Below are 4,513 nucleotides of genomic sequence, written 5' to 3'. Positions count from 1 at the left end.
ATTCCGCCCGAAATCCTACGTCAAACGTACGCTGCGGCTGCCCATTGCTCCGCGGCCGCGCTGTGCACGCTGTACACTAATATATATACGCAGTAGCGAAAGCTGCTCCAAATATCGGTCGACGCCACTTCATTTGAAACTTTCACAGCACGAATACACATTCAACAGCTTCCATCTTTGTTTTCTCCTTGAACAACAGTATTCACTTGCTTATAAAACATAATGTCTCTGTTCGTAAATGAGCTGTTCATGCGAAAGCACACAAAGACTGCACGAATTCTCGCCGTTCGCGAACCTTGCCCAGTAAATGCGAAAGGGCTGCTTCAGCGCAACACTTGCAACGTTTTTGCAACGTTCCAATGGCGAGGCCTTCGTACGGAGTTGGAAAGCACTGCCCGCCGCCTGCGCCGCCGCCTATAGCCCATAGACTGGCACCGCGCTTCCACCTCTCGGCCTTAGCTTAGTCACTCGATGGGTAATCGAGGCGGGAGTGAGTCCCAGTCTATATACCTTTGTACTTGCAGCCCATGCCATTACTGGCGCAAGTCGTTATCGCCGAACGCCGAAAATTTCCGTCAGTCTTCTGTCATTTTCGCGTGACACAGCTAGCCCGTTACGAACAGAACATTATGTTTTTTATAACAATTGAACACTGCTTCACGTCCCAAATGTCTGCCCTCTGTGTCCCACTAAAATTGTGCGACTGTTCGCTGGCAACTATGTATCGCCCCCCCCCCCCTGGCGTTGTTCTAAGCATTCGGCGCACGGATCCATAGCTGCAGCCGCGTGCCATAACTGTCGTACGGACGTTCCCGCGCGGTCGCGTGCGCCGTGCCGCGAAACTGCGCGCAAGATCTGCCGCTCAGCACTTCGGGTCAACACCTCCTTTTCGGCAACGCTTCTCTAGTATCCCGCTCATCTGGATACAATAATGTACCCAAACCCAGAGGATAGCCTTAGGCGGGGAATAGACACCAAGAGGATAGCGGGCGGATAGGGGGAATGCTAACCCCTATTCCTCTTGGGTTTGGTTACATTATTGTATCTATCGGAAGAGCCTGCCATGGTCTCTAACGAGTAGGCTCTCCAACAGTTTAGCCCGACCAGGCTGTGCGACGGATTGGTCATACTAACGGATATACCTAACCCTAGCGATTTACCGTTTCTTTCGAGCTATCCAACAGTAGGACAGGCTTCATTAGTAGTAAAGACACATGTGAAAATAATAACGTATAAAGACCCTTCTGGAAGCCAAAATAACGACTTTTTTACGTGATTTCTGCATAGATTCCACCGACCATTCAATACACTAATAATATTTATATACACAGTGCAACAGCCCAGATTTAATTATTCCGCTGTTAATATATCAGCAATCTTACTCTAAGTCGAGAACAGTTTATAAAACAATTTATATTAAATAATTGTGGGTTGCAAAAAAGAAGGACTCATTAAGTACTTTCTAAGATTTCACCAAAAATAAGTACTAATAAAAGGGCCCTTATTTTAGTTTTGGCAAAATAAAGTTACTTATAAAGACTTTGGAAGACCCGCTACGAACCCTGTATTAACTCTAACATCAACCACTACACTTCCTCACAGAGTACAGTCATAGTAAGGCGCTGTAGAGACATGACATCGATCGACACGTCTTCTACGCTGAATAATTGTGTTTCTTTTCATGCAGATGTTAAAACAACTGCCTACTACATGGTAGTGAGATAATGCCCCAACGTGCAAATTAACATACGTAATATTATTACGCTGTTATCGTCTACACTGGAGTATCCACTTCTACGCGTCTATATTACATTATGTTAGAATCCGCTTCAAAATTTTCGATGCTCGGTCGGAACAACGTTACGCGGGCCCACAGCGCCACTCTCGGCTTCCTTTATGACGTTCTCCAATCGGATATGATAACCTCCAAGGAGTTCGGCATAGACGAATCTCAATCATCACTCCTTGATAACCCTATGAACCTCAAATAATCTAGTCTTCAAAATTGTCCTAGGAACTGTAACGAAGACGGGGAGAGAAGTGGATCAAATCGATAGATCAACACATGACAAAAATGTTGCAAATTTGCAAATTTACAAAGATGAGAGAGAGAATTCAACACCGAATGGACAGAACAGAAGGTAGCAGCATCCAGAAGATGGCCCACATGCCGAAACCAATGATCACGCCCTCAAGCTGACTCAGTGCAGTCGAACAGGGAAGAGGAAAGAGTAATTATAGAAATCGCGGCATAATTACAAATTAAGTTTAAACTCAGGAGGACAGGAATTCAGCATCATCCAAGGCCCCTCTCATCAGACAACATCCATCACGTACTAGCGCAATTCCTCTGTCCTGAAACGATTCGCTCGAGCAACACGCGTTTCCAAACACGATGCCAGGAGTTCAAGCAACTCTTACTCAAACGGGCGATACGCCTGATAGTGATAGACAAGTCTATCCAAAGAGCTGCGCAGTGCTCGCGCAATACCTTACTAGAACCCAAAACTAGGATCGCGAACACGCAAAAACGATTCTCTTTAACATGGATTACAACCCCAGCAACCCGCCTATCAAACAGATCATCCTCATACACTGCACCAGGGCCTAGCTACGGGGGCCTGGGGGGGGGGGGGCACGAGCCCCCCCACAAATTTTCTGTGCCCCCCCAGGTGCCCCCCCCCACTGAAAATTTCATGCTTGATAAAATAAAAATTGAATTAAAAGCAATGCCGTTAGAACAGTATAATACAAAGAAACGTTATATATTGTGCCCCCCCCCCCACGAAAATTAAGGCCCCCCAGTGCCCCCCCCCCCCGCTGAAAAAAACTTAGCTACGCCACTGACTGGCACGTACTCTCAGTCTCACCGACCCCCTAGGACACATTACGACCATCCGCTTATTTTTCGCAGAGGCAAGAAGCCCAAAGATACGCTCATGCGCGCAAGAATTTCCACGCCACACACTCGCCCTCTGCCTCCCATCGCTCTCGGTCACACGCCAGGTAAACGTCCCTGTCGGTTTATCCGCTGTTCTATAATTATCAAGTGTACATAATTATAATCTCTATTATGTACTCTTGATAATTATGCCAGGGTCCGGACCCCCCCTGCTCGCTCAGAAAACGCATCTAAGGGGGTCTAATTTCAAAATTTTCAGACCCCCCCTTCGCGTGCTCGCAACTTTGGGTTATGGTTTAGACCCCCCCCCCCCCTGGTACAAATCCTGTACACGCCCCTGTTATGCAGCACGGTAAACTCACACAGGGCCTTGCCCTTGTATCATCCTAATAGAAAATTCATCACGCATTTCTTCACATGCATGCAATTCTAGGAATCTAATCTACGGAATTTCGTGTCGCAGATGCCGCTCGGCCCGTACATAGGTGAGACCCGGCGTAGATTCAAAGATCGCATAGTATAGAACACCTCCGAGATATTACCAAACGAGATACGAGCAAACCCCGTCAGTGCTCAATTTTCACACGGACAACCGCACCACCAGCCGCACTTCCAGTGCAGGGGCTTTGAAAAAATTCCCCCCCCCCCGACCAAACCCATACATCCGCATCCGAAAGAAACGAGAAGCCTGCTGGATTCACAATCTAAACACTATCCAGCCTACGCGACTCAATCTACGGGTAGAGTTGCGGGATAGATAGAAGATAGTAATAACCTCCCACCAGCATAGTATATACGCAAATCCCTCGAGTACGCAAGGCTAATTCTCAGCCGACACTCTAGGGTAGCGGGCGACTCGGTTTATCTTTCTACAACTTTTATAGTTACAAATTAAGTCGCGTCGATTTTCGTGTTTTACGAATTCGAAGTTGTGTAACTGCTAATTTTACTTATCTGTGGTTCAATGTTCGATACATCGTACTTACTGCCACCTAGATTAATTCCTGAGACGGCCTTACAAGTATATATATGCGTTTCGTAAACAGTATATACCCAACGAGATAATGACTATTTCCCTGCATGTTCTATCCAATGTTTATAAAACAAGATTTCGTCGTCTCTTCATTCTTCTACGTGTACTTCGTTGATCGATTTTTACGATTTCAATAACACTTGGTGGAACGGGGTAGATTCCAGTTTACAAGCTAAAAAATATGTTATTTCCTAGGTTCTAAGCTGTTATAGTCTATTTCTAGGTCCGTGATAACCATATTCGGTTCCTGTATCCCCGAAATATATTGCATTTCCATTCACGAATCGCGAAAAAATTATCCCTGGTATTCCCGAATTCGGGATTACCGCATCCCGAAATTAAACCCCCCCCCGTTCGCCGCTGTCTAGCCACGCCATATGCCAGCTACATGGCATGCATCAGATATATGCAAACACAGATGGGTTTGTATAATATCTATGATGCATTGCGGTAACTTCCGACACATCGATAGAGCTCTACGAACCTAGCAGGAAGAACCCTGTGGGAAATTATTTATCATTGTGCACAATGATCAAACAGAACATATTCACGAGTCCTCTTCATTCTTTGTCCCGCCG

The sequence above is a fragment of the Priapulus caudatus genome, unplaced genomic scaffold (genome assembly GCF_000485595.1).
Source record: "Priapulus caudatus unplaced genomic scaffold, Priapulus_caudatus-5.0.1 Scaffold36, whole genome shotgun sequence".
In the NCBI taxonomy this organism is placed as follows: Eukaryota; Metazoa; Priapulida; class Priapulimorpha; order Priapulimorphida; family Priapulidae; genus Priapulus; species Priapulus caudatus.
The sequence above is the reverse complement of the archived record's forward strand: the minus strand, read 5'-3'. Positions refer to the sequence as shown.